This window comes from Pan paniscus, chromosome 2, assembly GCF_029289425.2.
Source record: "Pan paniscus chromosome 2, NHGRI_mPanPan1-v2.0_pri, whole genome shotgun sequence".
Taxonomy (NCBI): Eukaryota; Metazoa; Chordata; class Mammalia; order Primates; family Hominidae; genus Pan; species Pan paniscus.
The window spans coordinates 25,791,135-25,815,394 of NC_085926.1; the positions used below are offsets into that span (position 1 = coordinate 25,791,135).

The 24,260-nt window shown below is 38.2% G+C and overlaps 1 long non-coding RNA gene across 1 annotated transcript; it reads left to right on the forward strand.

The window, feature by feature from the left end:
* Positions 1–754: 754 nt before the first annotated feature.
* Positions 755–18,062, forward strand: LOC117979611 (uncharacterized). Its single transcript, XR_004670479.3, has 4 exons — positions 755–2,567; positions 15,300–15,456; positions 16,065–16,235; positions 17,679–18,062. It is a non-coding gene; the product is annotated as an uncharacterized LOC117979611 (long non-coding RNA).
* Positions 18,063–24,260: the final 6,198 nt, after the last annotated feature.

Sequence of the window (24,260 nt, forward strand, 5' to 3'; positions counted from 1 at the left end):
CGATTTTGTAAAAAACGTTAGTTTCCAAATATGTGTAATTTTATGATTCCCTTTTCCCTTTTCCCAGGTGTTTAGCAATAAAATTCCACTGAACTACAGTTGTATTTAACAGCTCTTCTCCAGGAATACCAAAGCAAACATAAAAAATAGAACGGGTAGGTACAGCTATCAAACTACTAGAAACAATAACATAATTTATTAAGGTGCCCAATTATAAGTTAATATACAAAATCAGAAGATTTCTTACATGAAGAGTAAGAGGTTTTATATAAGCTATACAGAAATTTATGTAGTGAATTTAATGGAAGAAAATCTTCCATTCATATTGGCATCACAAAATAAAATACCCAGAAACAAACTTGACCAAAAATGTAAAGGGCCTTTTGGAAGAAAACTGTAAACTCCACTGTGGGGGCCATTAAAGAAGTCTTGAATACATAGATTAAATCCCTTGGTTTGAGATAATAAAACTCTCAATATTTACCATGCTTTTGTCATTTAAATACAAATTGTGGACATTTTTACCAGGGCAACAGATGAGTTACAACCATCCTTTTATCAGTTGCACAGAATCTTATTGAATCGGTATATCCTACTTATGTCAGTTCTTAGTAGTGAATATTAGGTTGTTTCTAATTTTTCCATATTAGAAACAATGTTAAAAGAACTTGCTCTTATTTGTGTTTCTTATGTCCACACTAGTATTCAATACCTTTCTAGGAGTGGAAATTCCTGGCTCAAACAAACTGCCTTCCAAGAAGATTTACTAATATACATTCCTACTAATGCTGTTTTAGAATGCCTTTTTCTCCATATTCCTATGAACACTGAGTGTTCTCTTTTTAACACTTTTTTTCTCAATCTACTAGACTCCTTCTAAAACATATACTTTTCAAAACGCCTGCTTACCCTTCAATATATTGTCTTTTAAAAGATTATTTGTAGGTACTGTTTATGTGTTAGGTTGGTGGAAAATTAATTGTGATTTTGCAAAAACTGCAATTACTTTTGCACCAACCTAATATTATACATGTAGACCTTGTGTTACCCATATTGCAGATATTTCCTTCGAGTTTTCTTGTTATCTTTTTTTTTTATTATACTTTAAGTTTTAGGGTACATGTGCAGAGTGTGCAGGTTTGTTACATATGTATACATGTGCCATGTTGCTGTGCTGCACCCATTAGCTTGTTGTTTACATTAGGTATATCTCCTAATGCTATCCTTCCCCACTTCCCCCACCCCACAACAGGCCCTGGTGTGTGATGTTCCCCACCCTGTGTCCAAGTGTTCTCATTGTTCAATTCCCACCTATGAGTGAGAACATGCGGTGTTTGGTTTCTTGTCCTTGTGATAGTTTGCTGAGAATGATGGTTTCCAGCTTCATCCATGTCCCTACAAAGGACATGAACTCATCCTCTTTTATGACTGCATAGTATTCCATGGTGTATATGCAACACATTTTCTTAATCCAGTCTATCATTGTTGGACATTTGGGTCGGTTCCAAGTCTTTGCTATTGTGAATAGTGCCGCAATAAACATATGTGTGCATGTGTCTTTATAGCAGCATGATTTATAATCCTTTGGGTATATACCCAGTAATGGGACGGCTGGGTCAAATGGTATTTCTAGTTCTAGATCCTTGAGGAATCGCCACACTGTCTTCCACAATGGTTGAACTGGTTTACAGTCCCACCAACAGTGTAAAAGTGTTCCTATTTCTCCACATCCTCTCCAGCGCCTGTTGTTTCCTGACTTTTTAATGATCGCCATTCTAACTGGTGTGAGATGGTATCTCATTGTGGTTTTGATTTGCATTTCTCTGATGGCCAGTGATGATGAGCATTTTTTCATGTGTCTTTTGGCTGCATAAATGTCTTCTTTTGAGATGTGTCTATTCATATCCTTTGCCCACTTTTTGATGGGGTTGTTTTTTTTTTCTTGCAAATTTGTTTGAGTTCTTTGTAGTTTCTGGATATTAGCCCTTTGTCAGATGAGTAGATTGCAAACATTTTCTCCCATTCTGTAGGTTGCCTGTTTGAGACGGAGTCTCGCTCTGGGGCCCAGGCTGGAGTGCAGTGGCGTGATCTTGGCTCACTGCAACCCCCGTCTCCTGGGTTCAAGTGATTCTCCTGCCTCAGCCTCCTGGGTAGCTGGGACTACAGGCGCGTGCCACCACGCCCGGCTAATTTTTTATATTTTTAGTAGAGACAGAGTTTCACTGTGTTAGTCAGGATGGTCTCAATCTCCTGACCTTGTGATCCACCCGCCTCAGCCTCCCAAAGTGCTGGGATTACAGGCATGAGCCACCACACCTGGCCTCTTGTTATCTTTGAACATTTTCTTTTCTTTTGTTACACAGATGTTCTTCATTTTTATGTAGTCACAGTTTTTTTTTTTCTTCTTTAGGTTTCATGGCTTGTGTAAAATGTTTTACTTCTGGGTTTCATTTCTTAAAAAAGCCTTCCACATCTGCCAGGTGCTGACAAATCAAATCCTCCATCTAACTATAGCCACCATGTGGAACCTGTGGCTATGTTTATGACCCCAGCAGCTTCTGCTCCAGGTAAGCAGATCTTGGCTATGAGTCTCTGGATGTACTTGTCTCTCTAGATTTCAGGGCAGTTATTTGCCCTGCTACCTCAGCCTCTGAAGGGTCCAATTAAAGTCATGGATTTTCAGTTTGTTCAGCTTTTCTTATTGTAAGATGGGAGATAGGACTTCCAATCTTTCTATATAGCAGAGGTGAAACTAGAAGCTTTTTACTGTAAATTATTTTTATTTAGGTGCTGAATGGTTTTATATAAATGCAAACAGGTCATGAGGGGTGGCATATCAGTAATTAATTTTGGATATGTAAAGTTTGAAAAAGCTTTTGGATAAACTAAGGAAAGATATCAAGTAAGTGATTAAAGTGATTTAATATACATATGTGTGTGTGTGTGTCTGTGTGTATATATCTACACGTGGGTGCATGTGTGTGTGACAAAGAGTCAGGGAAGGGGTTTGGGCTGGAGATAAAATTTTCTTTTCTTGTTTTTGATGTATTTTTTTTTAACCTGGCAAGAATGAGAATTTGAAAAAATTTCTGAGTTCACATAAGTATGGTATTTATTATCTCGGGCAGTTTCCTAACATACTCAGCCAAAGTCCTTAGCACAGCCTGTAAGAGTCTAAATGATTTGGTAGATACTATTACCCTGACCTCCACTTCTACCCTTATCCCCTTGTTCACTGAGTTTAAGTCACACTGACCTCTTTGCACTTTCATCAGTAAACAAGGTTTGCTCCTGCCCTTATAGCTTTTGCCCTTACTTTTTCCTCTGTCTGTAACAGTTTCCCTCTGCCTGTAACAATTTTCCCATAACAATCTTTCTTTACTTTCTTTAGGACTCAAAAATCATCTACTCAATGATACCTTACTGAAAATCGATACCTAAAATGCAACCACCTGTCTTGACACCTCATATTCCTCTTCTCCTTAGCATGTGTCACTATGTTGCATTCTCTGTCTGAAATATATTGCTTATCTCCTATTTCTTCCATGAGATTGTAAGCTCCATAGGGAAGGAAACTTTTCCTGTTTGCTTCACCATATACTCAGTTTTAGGTCTATATTATAAAGGTAAAAAGAAATAAGCAAAAGTAATTTTAATCATATACTGTATTTAACCAATTATAATGTCATTATTTCAACATGTAATCACTACAAAATTATTAATGAGATAATTTACATTAATTTTTATGTCTTAAGTCTTCAAAGTCTGTGGTGCATTTACATTACCAGCACATCTTCATTTGGATAAGGCACATTTCAAGTGCTCAATAACACAAGTGGCTTGTATAGTAGAGGCTACTGTATTAGACAGGGCTATGTACCATGTTAGGATTGGGAAACTTTTCTTAGGAGAAGTGGGATATTACTGAAGGATTTTAATTGGAGTTTAGGAGTGACATGATTACTTTTGCACAAACACAAATCACTGTGGCAGTGGAGTGGAGAACGAATTGGAGGGAATGAAGAGTTTATTTTATTTAGAGAAATTAGGAGGTTAAGAGACAGATTTGCTGAAAGACAAATATAGGCACTTGAACTAGGGTGCTGGCAGTAGGGAAAGATAGAAAAGAGAAGTATCAGACATTTAGCCAGTAAATTCCAGGAGGCTTGACAATAATTGGATTCAAAATAGGCAAATCAACTTTATAAGTCAGCTAATAATTTGATTGTAATAATCATTTGTCCCTGAAAAGTCAGAGAACAGGTTTTATTGAAATATTATTTTGAAGAATGTCACCTTTATTTCCAGAGAGGTGGAAATTGTGGAGTTTTGGGAATATGTTGGCTATGGAGAACTTTAGTTTCTAACGGCCAAATGTAAATGGCTGCAGTTGCCAGCACATGCAGAATAAGAAGTCCCCACCTCATGTTCCCCAACACAAACAATGGTTTGGCAGCTGTTCATGAACAAAACTGCCTTTGTGGGAGCTTTGGGATCCAGATAAGAGGTCACAAAACCCTGGCAAAGCTCAAGACTGAGGAGAGGTGCTCTGAGAAGGCAGGTACATGCCCCAGTGGCAGGCTCACTGAGCATGATTCCAGCTATAGACCCAAAGCAGCCCCGTCCCCCCATGGATGTGCCTCTAGCCCTGCTTGGCTGCAGTGCTGTAACTAGCCCTATCCAGCAAGAGACCTGGGAGGAGCCACACCAATCTATGCCTCTGGTAACAGGCCTACTGGCCACAGACCGGACTGTGGACCCTGAAATGGCCCTGTGACTTGGCTTCAACCCTGCTCTACCACCAGTCTGGAGTCAGTGCTGCATTCAAAGGGATCTTGTGAAACACACATTGTCATGCCCCAGGTTATAGATCCACCAACCTTGGTCCCTACTGTGGCTCTTGAAGAGTCCCTGTGACCCAGCTCCTGTCCTGCTCTCAGTCCTGCCCACCCAAAGACCAAGTAATGTCTGTCCATGCCCCTGGTAGCAGGCCTGCTGCCCTCAGTCCCTGCTGTGGACCCTAAGTCAGTCCTGGCTATAGACCCTGAAGCAGCCATGAGACTCAGTTCCAGCCTCCTTCTGTCATGGTTTCAGAGTAATCTTGCCTGCTTGAAGAATTGGTGGCATACATGCCCCTCATGGTAGGCCCACTGACCTTGAGCCTGACTGTAAACCTTGTTGCAGTCCTGTGAGCTGGCTCCAGCACTGTTCTACCACAGTACTGGGGGAAGTCCTTCCTGCCTAGAGACCTAAACAGGGCCCTGACAGGAGTCTGTTCTGTTAGGGACCTGGTGGAGCCACACGCTTCGCAGGTATTCTCTGGCTGCAGACCCACTGTCTGCAGACTCAACTGCACAAACAGAAGCAGCCCCATGACCAGGCTCTAGCCTTGTTCAACTGTGGTTCTGGAGGTGGTTCCATCAATCTGGGGATCTGGCAGGAATCATGCTTGCCCACACCCCTGGTAACAGGACTCAACTGTGGAACCAACTACAGACCAGGCCACAGCCATGTGACCTAGCTCTAGCCCCACTTGACTCTGACCCAAGAAGCAGTTCTGTCAGTCTGAGAATGAGGCAGGAGAAGGTCTTTACCTGCTGAAAGCAGTCTATAAAAACAGGAAGAGGTGTTTGCTCCTCAAGTGAGCAGATACCAATACGAAGCTATATGAATCATGAAGAACCAGGCAAACATGACACTATTGAAGGAAATTAATAAAGCTCTAGTAACCAAGTACCAAAAAGTACAGATCTATGAATTTCTTGACAACAAATTGAAAATAATTGTCTTACGGAAGCACAGTGAGCTACAAGCTCAATAGACAGCTAAATCAATATCTCAGGAAAACAGTACATGAACAAAATGAGAGGTTTAACAAAGGTGTAGAAATCATACCTCTCATTTTGTTCATGTACAGGGCCCAGAGGCAGGCCATTTGAAATTATCCAGCCACAGGAGAAAAAAGACAAAAAATAAATAAATAAATAAATAAGAATGAGAAAGGCTACAGAATTGATGAGGCACCTTCAAGCTAGTCTGCATGTACATTACGTAAGTCTCCAAAGGAAAAGTGAAAGAGAAAGGAGCAAAAAGCTTATCTAAAGAAGAAATGACTGAAAACTCCCCAAATTTGGGGAAGAAAATAAACATCCCGATTTAAGAAATTATGAACTTCATATAGGTTGAAAATAAAAAGGCCTATGCTGAAACACATCATATTATAATTAAATTGTCATAAGTCAAAAATAGAGAATTTTGAGAGCAGCAAGAGCAAAATGACATGGCAGGAACCATGCTTGCCCATACTCCTGGTAACAGGACTGCAGACTGTGGAACCAACTGCAGACCAGGCCATAGCCATGTGACCCACTTCTAGCCCCACTTGACTATGATCCAAGAGGCAGTCCCATCAGTCTGAGAATGAGGCAAGAGAAGGTCTTTACCTGCTGAAAGCAGTCCATAAAAATAAGAAGAGGTTTTATACACATAAATAGAAACTTCTATAGGACTATCAGCAGATTTCTCAGCAAAAACCTTGCAGGCCAGGAGAAAGTGGGATAGATAACATATTGAAAATACCGGAAAAAAAAAACCCTGCTAATCAAGAATACTATACTCAGCAAAACTATCCTTTCAAAATGAAGGAGAAAGTCTTTTACAGACAAAGAAAAACTGAGGGAGTTCATCACCATCAGAACTGCCTTACAAGAAATGCTCAGGGGGTTCTTCAAATTGAAATAAAAACATACTAAAGAGCAATGTGAAAGCATAAATGTGACTAGTAAAGGTTAATATATATACAAATGCAGAACAATGCAACAATGTAATGGTGGAACATAAATTACTTTTAACATAAACATAAAAGTTACAAGACAAAAATATTAGGAATAACTATGGCCACAAAAATTTGTTAATGGATACACACTATATAAAGAGTCAAACTGACTTTAAGAACACCAAAAGTGTGGAGTAAAAATGTAAAGCCTTTTTTTTTTTTTTTGAGACTGAGTCTCGCTCTGTCGACCAGGCTGGAGTGCAGTGGCACGAACTTGGCTCACTGCAAGCTCCGCCTTCTGGGTTCACGCCATTCTCCTGCCTCAACCTCCCTAGCTGGGACTACAGGCACCTGCCACCATGCCCAGCTAATTTTTTATATTTTTTAGTAGAGATGGGATTTCACTGTGTTAGCCAGGATGGTCTTGATCTCCTGACCTCGTGATCCACCCGCCTCAGCCTCCCAAAAGTACTGGAATTACAGGCGTGAGCCACTGCGCCCTGCCAAAAATGTAAAGCCTTTGTATGCAATTCAAGTTAAATTACCAACTTAAGATAAAAAGTCATAATTACAAGATACTTTATACAAGTCTCATGGTAGCCACAAAAACCCTGATATGTATCTATATATATATCTGATATATATACCTGATATCTATCTATCTATATCTGATATATATATATATACCTGATATATATCTATCTATATATAGATATATATCAGGGTTTTTGTGGCTACCATGAGACTTGTATAAAGTATCTTGTAATTATTACTTTTTATCTTAAGTTGGTAATTTAATTTGTATTGCATACAAAGGCTTTACATATATGTAAATATATATGATATATAATCTCTATATGATATATATGATATATATATAATACAGAGACAAGAATCAAAGAAATTACTACAGATAGTCATCAAATAACAACAAAAGACAATGAGAGAGGAAGACAGGAACAAAACAATAGCAAAGGTGACAGAAAACAACAAAATGTCCATAGTAAGTCCTCATCTGTCAATAATTATCTTAAAGGTGAATGAATTAAATTCCCCAATCAAAAGACATAAAGTGTCCAAATGGATAAAGAAAAAAGAGCTAGTAATATGCTTTCCATAAGAGACTCACTTCAGCTTAAAGGACAGACACAGGCTGAAAGTTAGGGAACAGAAAAGATAATCCATACAAATGATAATCAAAAGAAAGCAGAAGTGGTTACACTTATATCAGAAAAAATAGACTTTAACTCAAAAACTGTCACAAATAATGTAATCGTGTAATGATAAAAGAGCCAATTCAACAGGAAAACATAAATATTGTAAATATACATGCACTTAATATTAGAGCACCTAAATACATAAAGCAAATATTGGCAGATCTGAAGGCAGAAATTGACATCAATACAATAATAGTAGAAGACTTCAATATCCCTCTCTCAGTAAATGGATAGAACACCAGACAGAATTAATAAAGAAATTGCTGACTTGAGTAATACTATAGACCAAATAGACCTGACAAACATACAGAACTTTCTACTCGACAGCATACATATACACATTCTTCTCAAGCACACAAGGAACATTCTCCATGATAGAGCGCATGTTAGATTACGAAGTAAGTCTTAACAAATTTAAGAAGATTGAAATCATACCAGGTATTTTTCTGACTACAATGGAATGAAACTACAAATTAATAACAGTAAGAAAATGAAAAATTCACAAATATATGGAAATTAAATAATACACTTGTGAGTAACCATTGAGTCAAAGAGGAAAACAAAAATAAATTTTTTAAAAATTCAAGAAAAATGAAAACACAATGTACCAAAACTTATGAGATGTAGTAAAGGCAGTACCAAGAGGGAAGTTTATAAACATAAAAGTTTATAAGAAATATTTTAGATAAACAAATGAATAAAGAAGGAATAGAAAGTCTGAACAGACCAGTAACAAATAAAGAGATTGAATTAGTAATCAAAAACCCTCCATAAAAATAAAAGCCCAGGACCAGGTGGCTTCATGAGTGAATTCTACCAAACATTCAAAGAAGAATTAATGCTAATCCATTCTAAGCCCTTTCAAATAATAGAAAAAGGAGAAATGGTTCTAAATTCACTCATGAGGTCAGCATTATCCTGATACCAAAGCCAGACAAAGACACCACAAGAAAACTACAAGTCAATATCCCTCATGAATACAGACACCAAAATCTTCAATAAAATACTAGCAAACTGAAAACAACAGCACATTAAAAGGATCATGCATCATGATCAGGTGGGATTTATTCCTAAGATGAAAGGATAGTTCAATATACACAAACCAATTGATGTGGTATACCACTTTAACAAAATAAAGGACAAAAATCTTATGATCATCTCAGTCTATGTAGAAAAAACTTTTGACAAAATTTAACATTCATTCACTATAAAAATCTCTCAATAAAATAGATATAGAAGGGACTTATTTCACCACAATAAAGACCAAATATGAAGAAAACCACAGCTAACATTATACTCAATGTTCAAAATTGAAAGCTTTTCCTCTAAGATCAGAAATAAGACAAGGATGCCCATTCTCTCCACTTCTATTTATCATAGTACTGGAAGTTCTAGCTAGGGTAATTTGACAAGGAAAAGAAATAAAAGTAATACAAATTCTAAAGGAAGTAGTTAAATTGCCTCTGTTTGAAGATGACATGATCTGACATATAGAAAACCATAAAGACTCCACCAAAAAACTGTCAGAACTGATAAACAAATTTAGTAAAGTTGCAGGATGCACAACAGACATACGAAAATCAGTTATGTTTCTATACACAAATAACAAACTATCCAAAAAGGTAATCTAGAAAACAATTCCATTTATCATAGCATAAAAAATACTTAGAAATAAAATTAACCAAGGAAGTGAAAGATCCGTATCCTAAATCTATATAATATTGATGGAAGTAATTGAAGAAGCCACAAATAAATGACAAGATATTCCATGTTCATGGATCAGAAAAATTAATACTGTCAAAATGTCCATACCACCTAAAATGATTTATAGATTCAGTGCAATCCCTATCAAAATTCCAATGCCATTCTTTAACAGAAATAGAAAAAATAGTGCTTAAATTCATATAGGACCACAAAAGACACTGAAGAGCTAAAGCAATCTTGAGAAAGAAGAACAAAGCTGGAGGCATTACACTTTCTGATTTCAAGTAATATTACAAAGATTACAGTAATTAAAGCAGTATGATAGTGCCATAAAACAGACACATAGACCGATGGAAAGCATAGAGGGCCCAGAAATAAACCCACACATGTATAGTCAATTAATCTTCAACAAAGGTGCCAAGAATACACAGTGATGAATGGATATTCTCTCCAATAAATAATGTTAGAGTAACTGAATATCCACATGCAAAGGAATGAAATTGGGCCCTTATCTTACACCATGAACAAAAATCTACTCAAAATGGATTATAGACATAAGACCTGAAACTATAAAACTACCAGAAGAAAACATAGAGGAAAAGTTCCTTGACATTGGCCTTGGTAATGATTTTTTTGCCAAAAGTACAGGCAACACATGGACTACATCAAACAGAAAAGCTTCTGTATGGTAAAAGAAACAACCAACAAAATGAAAAGACAACCTATACAATGGGCAAAAATATTTGCAAATCATATATCCTATAATGGATTATTATCTAAAATATATAAGGGACCTCAATAGCAAAAACACAAATAACCTAATTAAAACATTGGCAAAAAAACTGAATAGATATTTTCCCACGGAAGACATATAAATGGCCAACAGGTATATAAAAAGATACACAACATCACTAATCATCAGAGAAATACAAATAAACACCACAGTGAGATATAACCTCACAGTTGCGATGATTATTATCAACAAGTTGAAAGGTAACCAGTGTTGGCAAGGCTGTGGAGAAAAGGGAACCTTTGTACATAGTTGGAGGTACAGCCATTGTGGAAAATGGTATGGATGTACTTCGAAAATTAAAAATAAAACTACCATACAATCCATCAATCCCACTGCTGGGTATATATCCAAAGAAAATAAAATTATTGTCTCAAAGAGATATCTGCACTCCCACATTCATGCAGCATTTATTCAAGATATGGAAACCAATGTAAGTGTCCATTGACAAATGAATGTGTAAAGGAAATGCGACACACACAGGAATATTATTCAGCCTTACAGAAGAAGAAAATCCTGCCATTTGTGATAACATAAATGAACCCAGGAGACATTATGCTATGGGAAATAGGGCAGGAACAGAAAGATATACACATGTGATCTCACTTATATGTAAAACATAGATATGGAGAGTAGAAGACTGAAGTATAAGAGAAATGGGGAGATATTAGTCAAAGGGGATACAATTTCAGTTGTAAGATTAATGAGTTCTGGAGATCTAAAGTACAGCATGGTTAATAATTATGTATCACATACTTAAAATTTGTCTAGAGAGTAGATCTTAAGTGTTCTTGCCATGCACACTCATACACACAAAATGGTTACTATGTGAGGTAATGGGTATGTTAATTAGATTGATTATGATAATCATTTCACAATGTATACATATATCAAAACATCACAATGTATACCTTAAATATATACAATATTTATTTGTAAATCGTACTTCAACAATTCTGGAAAAAATAAAATAAAACAAATCTAAATGGCCACATGATGGTGCCAAAACCTTGGTTAGTTAATATGTCTTTTCTGTGGTGCTTGCACATTCCCTTTTCTACAGAAATGTTTCTACCTTGTCTTAGTTATTTTACTTAAAGAAGGAATCCATTAAGCATAAATGAATTTGTGTGTATGTTTGCACAGTAACCGTCTATTTCTAACAATGTTCTCAAGTCAACTGGTAGCCCTTACTTCACTCTCATTATTTTATACTTTTACTTGTAAAATTGTAGTTTTGTAAACCCAGTGTAGCACATTCTCGGAATGGTGCAGAAGGGGGATACAATTCTATATTAATTTGTCTAGGAATGAGACCAGTAGGACTTCAATATAATAGCATTCTCTTTTTGGGAGGCATGGAGAAATTTTTCTATAGCACTTTTGGAAAATATACCAAGCTTCAATAAGAGATATTTATAAAGCAGGTGAACCAGACACCCAGATATGACATTTAACATGACTAGGTAGAGGTAGTTCTGTACCCTATGTATTCTTAATTAATCCTATGTATCCCAGGATCCTTAACTAATCCTGAAGGTATGGATTAATGAAAATCCAAACCACATGGTCAGATTTGCTCATCTTTTTCCCCAAATTATCTTGCCAGTTATTGAATATACACCATGGAGTGGAGAAATTAGTAAATATTAGAGATGTAATTTTTAGCACCTCTTGGAGACTAAAGTAAGGATCATTTACTCACTTAACAAACATTCTCTGAGTGTTTACTATAGGATAAGGACTATGAATTTAAGATTGGCAAATTACTTTTAATGCCATAAACCACCACCTTCTAGAACTGTATATGCCATAAGTACTCAAAGTGACAAGGATCACCAAACATAAAAACTTAAGTGCTATCAGGGTCTAGAATCATAAGTCTCACCCAGTCTTAAGAAGCCTCTACCATGTGTTGGTTCTGCAAGGTGCCAGAAAACAGCAAAATCTGGAAACATGTGTGCCATTACATTGTTATTAAGTGCCACGAAATATCAAGATATGACTAGTGCCACTGACATCTAGAACAAGCTCTTCTAGTTTCTACACCAGATGTCAGCAAACTATATCTTGCAAGCATAATATCTTCTTTTTAAAATGAAGGTTTGGCCAGGCATGGTGGATCATGCTTGTAATCCCAGCACTTTGGAAGCCTGAGGGGGGAGGGTCACTTGAGGCCAGAAGTTTGACACTAGCCTGGATGGACAACATGGGGACACCCCATCTCTACAAAAATTAAAAAATTAGCCAGGCATTGTGGTGCATGCCAGTAGTCCCGGCAACTCAGGAGGCTGAGGCAGGAGAATCACTTAAGACTGGGAGGTTGAGGCTGCAAGCCATGATTGTGCCATTGCACTTCATAAGCCTGGGTGGCAAAGTGAGACTTCACCTAGAAAAAAAAAAGTTTTATTGGAACACAACTAGGACCTTTTCATTTACACATTGTCTATAGCAGAGTTAAGTAATTGCAACAGAGATCTTTTGCCTGCAAAGCCTGAAATCTTTCCTATCTAGTTCTTTTAAAAAAAGTTTGCTGACGCATGCTGTAGATTCTCAAATGCCACCCATCTATAAACACATGTCATTAATTCTTAGAACCAGATTTGCTTCACATGGTTTAAATCAAAACTATTACCGTGCAACCAACACCCAGAACACAACTGCTTCAATAAGCAGACAAGCAAAAAACCACCTTGGGAGCAGTAATTAAGCACTAGCAAAAGCTCCTAAGAAAGTTTGTAGACTATATCTTTGTGTTTCATTCAGAATAAGATGATAGAATATAGATTATAGGTTTCTCACATTAAAATTTCCATGTTAATTCTCAATTAAATTCTCATGTTAATTGTTACTGATCATAATTTTGACTTTTCTTAGGAATACTGTTTTTGAACGAGAAGAAACAAAGAGAAGGAAGCAATATTTTTTACATATATGAATTCTTCTTGGATATTAGTTCTCAGTTTCAGGAGTGCTGATTTCATTAACCTTGAAATATTGGAGTTTGTATAAAAGGTTATGAATATAAATGAACTCAGTGTTAAAACCTGTCAACATCTACTTTAAATAGCAATGTAAACGCTGTTAGAAATAAAAGGCTGTTGTGGCAAGCTTTGTGACTAGGTTGATGCGAGTGCTAGAAGGCACAAAGATTATGCCATATAATGCTATTCTGTTACTTGCTTAATTTTAAAAATGTGAAGGGAAAAGTTTTATGTCTGGCTTTGTGTAGCAGGTTAGAGCTGGACCATTGGGGTTCTCAGATACAGATGGAACAGATTGGCTGGTATCTAAGACTTAGAAGTCAGTCTGAAAACAACATGTTCTTGAGAGTAAGCAAGAAATCAAAATAATTCATATGTTAAATGTTCCACAAGATCCTTGGCTACCATCAAAGATAAACAACAAAAGACATGAACTGGAATGCAAATGCTATTCAACCGATTGTGTGACACTGGGCAAGATACTTAGCTAATCTAAATCCTGGTTGTTCATGAATAAACTGAAGCTCATCATCATCATCATTACCTTCATTATCACCACTATCATCATCATTATCATCATCATGATATAACCTTCACTAGTATTTGGAAGTTGTTTATTATAGGTCACTCTTAACATAGATCATCTCTTTTAATCCTAACATAAAACGTGTATTATTGTCCTTATTTGACAGATGAGGAAATCAAAGCTTAAGGTAGAAGTAACATTCCGAAGGTAACACAGGAGTCAATGACAGAGTTGGGCTGCTCCATGACCCAGTCTTTTAAACCCGTGCTAATGAAAACCCTTTTCTGGTATATCCATATATTACTGGTGGGTTTTTATAAACAAAATATTTTATTTTCTCCCGTGTATTTTTTCTGCATATTCCAAATTTTCTCCAATGATAGCATACATTATTTTCTCTTTTTTCAATTTTTATTGAATGTAAAATAATGTAAAAATTAATATAAATAAAATTAATAAAAAATAAATTAATAAAAATTAATAATGTAAAATTATTTACATTATTTTCTCTTTTTTCAATTTTTATTTACTTGACATATAATAATTGTACATATATATGGGGTAGATAGTGAGTTTCAATACATACCAGGTATAGCAATAAAATCAGGGTAACTAGCATAATCACTTCAAACATCAAACTTTTTTTTAATGTTGAGAACATTCAAAATCCTTTCTTTTAGCTATTTGAAAATATACAATAATTTATTGTTAACTCTAGTCAACCTATAGTGCTATAGAATAGTAGATCTTTCTCCTTGTATCAAGCTCATTACTGGTGGCTGGGCTTTCATGTAATTTTTTTGAAAGAAGTTTCTAAAGCATATCAAGAATCTAAAAGTGTTACTGTCCTTTTATCAGGTAATCTCACTTCTGGGAATATTGTTAGGAAATACTCATGTAAAAGTAAAGTAAAAAAGGACATTCATTGCAGTATTACTTATCATAGTAAACAACTGGAAACTTCTTAAATGTCAAACAAATGAGAAAAGATTAAGTAACTAATGATATATTACATAGTATCTTAAATATTCACCATGAGGCCTATTTAGTAATAAAGTATAATGCATGGATCAATTATATGAAAAACTGGAATATATAATTATATTCACATTATGATGCAATTCTGTAGAATTTTGCATGCATATGAAAAAGGCATGTGGGAATATAAAGAAAATATCAAATATTGTTTCTTGAGGTGGTGATATTTCCAGTGAACTTCTCTTCTATTATTGTTATTGTAATCTGTACAAGTAATGAACAAATTTGAAATACAACATATATACCTGCTCTATGTACCTCACAGGATAATTGTGAAGATCAGCCAAAAAGATGAGTAAATGATATAAAGTTGACAAACTGTAAGACAATTGAAATACCATAAAAAACACCAGGCTGGTCTGGCTAGAAGAAGAAATCTTGTATTCAGACTGAACAAAACCCTAGGATCCCAGGACAAGCAGGTTTGGCTCCTCCTCTTATCCACCCTCATGATCTGGGCCAGAGATTGGCAAACTATGGCCCATGGGCAAAATCCTGTCCATACTCAGTTTTCGTATGATCTATGAGCTAGAAATACTTTTTTGGTTTTTAAGTGGTTCAAAGAAAAAAAAATCAGAGAATGTTATTTCATGACCCATGAAAATGATATGAAATTCAATTTTCAGTGTACATAAATGAAGTTTTTTTTGGAACAGAGTAGCACCCATTTACTTACATATTATCCATGGATGCTTCATGCAATGGCAGCAAAGTTGAGTGGTTGCTATGAGACCATATTGCCCACAAAGCTTAAAATGCTTGCTATCCTGGCCCTTTACTAAAACAATTTTCTGACCCTTAACCTAGGCCAACTTCAGTTCTTCACATCTTGTCTTGGCCTTATGAGAACTTTATTCTAGAGAATTTTTTTCCTAGTTGCACTTACATGGTTAGAAATACTGCCTTTTCCTAGTATTTAGCCTTTAAAAAATGTTTTCAAAACATTAGGGGTTGGAGCCATTGAACGGCTCCAACACCAACCAGGTTTACATTGCAATGTTTGCTAACACACAAATACATGTTCTGGTAGGTGCTCAGTGGGAGATACAGGACCTTCTTGGGCATCAAGAGATTTAATCTTTGATCTGTTCAAAGTTTGACCCGTCTGGGCCTCTGTTTCCTCATTTATAATAATGAAGAAAACTGGATGATTTCTGAGGCCCCATTCTACGTTTCTACAATGGCTTGTGTTATTTTAAAGGTTGGTGGTTCTTCATGGTTATTATACGGGCGCTTTTGCTTCTTTGATGATCTCCCTGTCTCTGGGACAATTAACCAATCATGTTTAAGGTAAGAGATAAAAACTTAAATGCTGCAGGGACTAGACAGGTGAAATAAACGAGGGAACCCACCTGAGTTAATAGAGTCTGTGGTAAGCATTGTGGCATGCTGCAGAGTACAGCAGGTCCTGGAATAACATTGTTTTTCTTCGGTACCATTTCATTATAATGCTGATGAGAAAAAAAAAATTGATCCTAGGCTGGGGCCATTGTCTTCATTTGCACATTCTCCTCATGTCTGTATGGATTTTCTTCAGATACCCTGGTTTCCTCCCACATCCCAAAGATGTTAGGTTCATTGGCATGTCTGAATTGTCCCAGTTTGAGTGAGTGTGGATGTGTGTGGGAGTGTGTCCTGTGATGGAATGGCATCCTGTCTAAGGTGGGTTTGTTCCCGGACCAAACCAAGGGTCAGGCTGCTATTTCATGAAGCCCAATAATGAGACACAGATTAACTGGGGAGGAAGAGAGTTTTTATTTATGTAACTGGTTACAGGGAGAAGGCCTGGAAATTGTTGCCAGACCAATGCAAAATTACAAAGTTTTCCAGAGCTTATATACCTTCCAAGCTATATGTCTACGTGTAAGTGTGCATTCGTCTAAAGACATAAATGATAAACTTCTTTTAATCTATAACTAGGGTCTGAGTCCTGAAGACCTTCTTCTGAAGCCAAAGTAAATTTTCTTAATCTAAATGGGTCCAGGTGTGGCGGTGATGACCCTTATCTGGTCTCCCACCAAATCACAGAGGTTTGGGGAGTTCCTTTAGATCCAATAAACTTGTTTATGGAGGCTTGGGGTTTGTTCAGACCCCCAGTAAAACTTGTTTAATCCTAAATGGGTCATGTTAATTCCTTCATTATTTTGTCATGCTTTAAGGCCCAGGAAAGGCCTAGACAAAACTTTTGGTGGGCTTTTGTTACATTCCAGCCTTTGTGTAAGGGCAGTGGCTCAATCAGCTTTTAATGTTTAACCTCCCTACTCAGTCAGTGCTGGCACAGTTGTAACGGAGGCCTGCGTTAGTGAGACCCGGCCTGCCGCAGGTTCCCACTTTGTGACCCAGCTGCTAGGATACGCTATGGTCACCCATGACCCTGAACTGGAATAATTGGGTAAATAGTTATCTAATTTGTTTTTATTGCTTTTTCTCATTTGAATGTATACCTCACATTTATTTCGATGTTTAATATTAGAAGTATTTTGGCCTTTATTTAGATGTCTGATGATGTTTTTGTGACCAGAAATATGCCATAGACACTTAACTCTTGTTTATGTCAATTAGCCTATTATAAAATTGGTTTTCTCATGTAACCACTGAACCAGTTTTAACTCTATTGATAACAGGATATTAAATTATTTTACAGGCACAGAGTGAAGAAATTACGAGTCATTACAGCTGAAGTATGCACAGAAAAGATTTCAACCTCAAATAAAATCTGGAACTGAAGTTTCACTCCCCTCATGGAAAAAATGTATCAAGACTTGGTCAGAACTGAAGGCCAGAACACTATCAAAAGTGAAGGGGTACAAGCTCAGGAATGTTAGGTGTTAAGATCCCTTACCATACTTTACCATATATGGTCTTGTTTAAAGTTCTTCCAATCAAGACCTACCCACCAGCACTTCTGCATACCAGCCTGCTCTCTCTAACCCAGAAAACTCACCCCAGACTCCAGAATGGGGAGATGGAATTGAGCTTTGTCTCCTGCCTCCTCGCCAGCCAACCCCACAATAAAACCTTTTTTTTTTCTTAAAAACTGGTGTCACAGTATTTGCGTCTATGTTAACCAGGAAGCGAGCCCATTGCTCAGTAACAGTTACACATCATGTCATTTAAAGCTTCAGTTTTCAAGAACTTATCGGTGATATTAAGTGATACTTACTGCACTTGGCCCATCTAAAGGGAGCAGCTATAACTCAGCTCCAGCTGACTATTAATTTATGTTGCTAGATCTTTCACATTTTCAGAAGATGGATTTTATGTGAAATCTAATATATAAATGCAGGCAACTAATTCAAATTTTAAAAAATACTATGTAGCCCGTCTTCCCCAATTCCGGAATGCAGAATGGGCCTCTGAGTTACCATTTTAAGAACTCTTCCTCTATGTGTACGGTAATTTTTACGTAACTTTCCAATGGGGATGGACAACAAAGTTTCAAGGAACCCTTGGCCATCTGAAAATCCTATCTTCAGAGTATGACACTAAGCTGAGGTGGCAGAATATGTGTTTCCAAATGAACCTGGGTCTTGTGTTCACTTAGAACTTGCAAGATTTAAAAAAGCTTTTGGTATTATGACTCTGATTTTTAGTAATGGTATTCCTAAAACTTTATAAACAAGTAATACCCCCCACATTCACTTAGAAGCTGATCTTTTCTGTTTGGCTTCATGTTGTTAGCTAGAACAGATCATTTAGCTCAACTAGAATGGGAGTAAAGAACCTGGTCTTGCCATGTAAATTACTTCTGAACACACTATCCTTTCCTTTCTTCTTTTTTCTGGGTTAGGGGGATGTGATATATTTGTTTATTCTATGGATATTTATCAAGTGCCTACTAAGTGTAGGAATTGCTCCAGGTGCTGGGGACATAACAGTAAACTAAATAAAATCTTGCTCTCATAAAACTTACATTCTAGAAGGGAAGATAGACAATTAATAAATACATAATGTTAGACGGTGATAAGTGCTAGGAAGGAAAATAAAACCAATGAAATGTAAGGAGATAGAGAGTGATGGGGAGTATTATTTTAGATGGTATAGTCATGGAGGGCATCCTTGAGGAGGTGACATTTCCACAGAGATCCAAATAAGGTGAGTAAGCCATTAGAATATTTCTAGGCAAAGAGAACACCACATACAAACATTCCTGGGCAAATTTCTTGGTGTGCTTGAGGAATGTCAAGGGGGCCAGTGTAGATGGAACTGCTGTCAGCCAGGAGAAGAGTAACAGGAAATAAGAGTAATAGGAAATAAGATCCAAAGGGTAGCCAACTACCAGATCCTGTAGGGTTTTATAAACATAGTGAAGACTTTTATTTTAAGAATGTAGGAAAGCCATTAGAGGGGTGACATCATCTGATCACCTCTTAAGAAGCTCACTGTGGCTGCTGTAGGCACAGGGGTTTCCAGCAGAGGTACCTGTTAGGAGGCCATTGCAGTGATCCAGATAGATGAATGATGCACTAGGCTGGTAGCAGTGGATATTCTGAGAAGCAGTTGGATTTGGATAATATTTTCAGTGGTAGAGGTGAGAGATGACAGCGTGCTGGCAGCCGTCGCTGGCTCTCGGCGTCTCCTCTGCCTGGGCTCCTACTTTGGCGGCACTTGAGGAGCCCTTCAGCCCGCCACTGCACTGTGGGAGCCCCTTTCTGGGCTGGCCAAGGCCAGAGCTGGCTCTCTCAGCTTGCAGGGAGGTGTGGAGGGAGAGGCGCAGGTGGGAACCGGGGCTGCACACAGCGCTTGCGGGCCAGCATGAGTTCCGGGTGGGTGTGGGCTCGGAGGGCCTGGCACTCGGAGTGGACCCCAGCCCACAAGCCCCGGGCAGTGAGGGGCTTAGCACCTGGGCCAGCAGCTGCTGTGCTCGACTTCTTGCCGGGCCTTAGCTGCCTCCCCACTGGGCAGGGCTCTGGACCTGCAGCCTGCCATGCCTGAGCCTACCCTCCCTGCCGTGGGCTCCTGCGCAGCCCAAGCCTCCCCGACTATCGCCATCCCCTGCTCCATGCTGCCCAGTCCCATCCACCACCCAAGGGCTGAGGAGTGCAGGCACACAGCAGGCAGCTCCACCTGTGGCCCTGGTGTGGGATCCACTGGGTGAAGCCAGCTGGGCTGCTGAGTCTGGTGGGGACTTGGAGAACCTTTATGTCTAGCTAAGGGACTGTAAATACACCAATCGGTACTCTGTAACTAGCTCAAGGTTTGTAAACACACCAATCAGCACCCTGTGTCTAGCTCAGGGTTTGTGAATGCACCAGTCGACACTCTGTATCTAGCTACTCTGGTGGGGACTTGGAGAACTTTTGTGTGGACACTCTCTGTCTAGCTAATCTAGTGGGGACGTGGAGAACTTTTGTATCTAGCTCAGGGATTGTAAAGGCACCAATCAGCACCCTGTCAAAACGGACCAATCAGCGCTCTGTAAAATGGACCAATCAGCTCTCTGTAAAACAGACCAATTGGCTCTCTGTAAAATGGACCAATCAGCAGGATGTGGGTGGGGCCAGATAAGGGAATAAACGCAGGCTGCCTGAGCCAGTAGTGGCAACCTCTTGGGGTCTTCTTCTGCACTGTAGGATGTTTGTTCTTTAACTTCTTGCAGTAAATCTTGCTGCTGCTCACTTTTTGGGCCTACACTGCCTTTATGAGCTGTTAATACTCACTTCGAAGGTTTGCAGCTTCACTCCTGAAGCCAGGGAGACCACGAACCCACCGGGAGGAACAAACAACTCCAGACGCGGCGCTCAGCCTTAAGAGCCGTAACAGTCACCGCGAAGGTCCGCAGTTTCACTCCTGAGCCAGCGAGACCACGAACCCACCAGAAGGAAGAAACTCCGAACACATCCGAACATCAGAAGGAACAAACTCCAGACACGCCGCCTTTAAGAACTGTAACACTCACCACGAGGGTTCGCGGCTTCATTCTTTAAGTCAGTGAGACCAAGAACCCACCAATTCCGGACACGGAGGTAACTTCTGTTCGTTGTTTAAGATAATTCAAAGGCTGCTTTCTCAGAGATATTTCCTGAACTCTTCCTCCTTGCTGAGTTGAGTTTCTCTCTCCTGTGATCACCCAAGCAGCCCTCTTTTACTTCTTTTTGACATACTACATTTTATTAAGTGCTTTATTATGTATCTGCTGTATCTATCTGGCTGCGAATTCTTTTTTAAGGCCCAGGACCATGCCTTTTTTCTGTCTAGTGCCTGGCACTGTACTTGGACATAATTGGTGTTAAATGAATGATTGTTTAATAGACATATAAATCAAAAACATTAATAGGAAATAAAATTGGGAAGAAGAAAATGGATAGAGAGATAAGCTGAATCTAGTGTCACATCATCGGTGGTTTTAATTTTGGTGGAAAGCTTTTCTGAGACTCAAAAAGCCTGGATGTGTTTGGTGGTCAGCCTTATCCTTGTGGTCTTCTTGTATCTCTATCAAACAGATGGAAAAATTCCCTTCAAGTAAACAGGATCTGAAGACAACTTCTGTGTCCGGGAGTCTCAGAAGTTAATATAACAAATTTATGAATATGTAACTTCTGAAATTTCATAAAATCACTTTTAAATTTTCTCTGCCTTTGAGAGTAGATACTAATTTGAAGTTTATTGATGGTGGAGGGATAATTATAGGCATGCCATTTATCTCTCAGCTCCTCTGAAACTGAAGCATTTAAATAATATGTTATATGTTTATACAGCCTCATATCCCATGTGTCAAATTTTCTTTTAATTTGAATATAAAATATAGAAGATAAAAGTGTCAAAATGATCTTACCGGTTAAATCCTTTTTATTGTTGTTCATTTTCACGTGGTAATGCCCTAAAAGGAATAATACGAACATGCTTTTGAAATGCAAAAGGAAGAGTAGCATGAGCAGGTTTTGAGCCAAGTAGTGAGCTACCAGAGACCAAATTATTCTCCGGGCTTTATTATTAGCTGACTTTGTGGATTTGACCAGGGAATATGGAGTAAAATAAAAGCAAGCACTATCAATAATTCATTCAATCACAGTCGATAAATTAACAAACAACTGCCAAAGAATGGTATTTGCATCAGGCATACTAAGTACCAAGTGGGGGGATTCCATCAGCTGGAGATTATGTTCCATTGAGCTAACAGAAAACCCAAGAAGAGGCAGCTGGAGATTATGTTCCATTGAGCTAACAGAAAACCCAAGAAGAGGCTATTTTTCTCATACAATGAGAAGGCCAGAGATAGGCAATCTAGAGCAGTAATTGTGGCTTCATGTAAGCTCTTTCTGGCTCTGTTCTGCCATCCCTTAGAAGTATAGCTTTCATTTTCATGGTTATGAGATGTCTGTTCTACCTCTAGTACTGTGTTTGCATTCCAGATATTTTTCATGTATCTTCTAACCAGCATAGTGCCTAGCTCATAAGAGGTACTCAAATATTTATTTAATACATGAATAAATGGTGAGTCAGTGAAAAAAAATCTGAAGTTGTACAAAAGTGGAAGCTCAGTGTTCCAAATTATTTAATAGCCCGTCATTATCAGATGATCCGAGCAATTTATTTTTGCATTGTTACAGGCTGTGTTCTCCAGAAGTAGAGAGTAGACCCTCAGATGTAGTCTGGTGTTCAAGATGTTTGTTAAAGATCAGTATCTGTAAAAGGAAAAGAGTTAGAAGCAGTATCAACTAGAGGAAAAAGCTAACATGCAGTGCAAGCCCAATGAAGCCTCTGTAGGTAGCTTTAGAATAAGCATTGCCTGTTAGACTGGTCTTACATTGGGTTGAAATGACCGAGTTTCCATATCCCTACTATCTCCTATCCCCTGACACTCTGCTTAGTCACCTGATGCAGGCTGCTCTGGGAAGAATGTGAACTTGAGTGAGGTGGCTCTCTGCAGCTAAGACTATGAAGAAGCTGAGAGTAGGAGGCTGCCTGGTGACTGCACTCCCCACTGCTGGGCGGGAAGTCCTTTCTTGAAGTGATCTGAGTGGCAAACCTCCATATCTGCTATAGTATGATATTTCACATATCCAATAACCAATGTCACTTGTCATGACACAAAAATAAAATGACAAGATCATAAAACAAAAGGAAAGAAGAAAGACGGAGGAGGCATAATGAGAGCAGAAAGCTTAGCTCAAGGAAAGTGTCTTAATCAAGTTGGGCTGTTATAACAAAATAGTATAGACTGGGTGACTTAAACAACAAACATTTATTTCTCGCAGTTCTAGAGGCTGAGAAGTCCAAGATCCAAGATGCCCGCACATGTGGTTCTTGGTGAAGGCCCTTTCCCTAACTTGCAGACAGCACCCTTCTTGCTGTATTCTCACATGGTGGAGAGAGGTTTCCTTTCTTTTCTTGAGGAATAGCACATCTTCACGAGCTTCCTTCATTCTGTCCTTTTTGAATGTTTCCTTTAGTCTCAGCTGGCAGTGTTTCTGCTGATATAATCCCATCTATTTTCTGGCTTCTGTTGACATCACTGATTAGGTCTGTGGTTCACACCCACACTAATCTCCTTATCAAATGATTGGTCAGACACATGCTTGGTATTTTCTTCTGAACATGCTTTTTCTTTTTTTTGCAATATAGACAGGCTGGGCATTTTCCAAATCTTTAAGTTCTGGTTCCCTTTTGCTTAACAATTCTGTCTTGATGTCATTTCTCACTTTTTGCATTATACTCTGAGCAGTCAGGAGGAACCAAACCAGTTTTTCAACCCTTTGCTTAGAATTGTCAGCTAAATATCCAATTTCATTACTTGCAGGTTCTACCTTTCACAAAACTCTAGAATAAAAACACAATTCAGAATAATTCTCTGCCACGTTATAACAAATGTTGCCTTTTTAAAAATTGTTCAATAACGTGTTCCTCATTTCTGTCCGAAACCTTATCAGAATGACCTTTACCATCAATATGTGTACCAACAGTATGTTGATGATTAGTTACATATTCTCTGAGAAGATGGAGGGTTTTTTCTTTCACTCTCCTCTTTTCTTCCTGAGCTCTCACTAGAATCCCATTGAGCAGTACCTTAACAATGATCTCGAATTTTCTGGTATGCATCTGAAAACCCTTCTAGCCTGTATCCATTATTCAGTTCCAAAACTGCTTCTGTGTTTTTAGATATTTGTTACAGCAGCACCCCACTTCTAGGTACCAATTTCTGTCTTAGCTCTGGGTACTATAAAAATACCATAGACTGGCCCGGTGCGGTGGCTCACGCCTGTAATCCCAGCACTTTGGGAGGCCG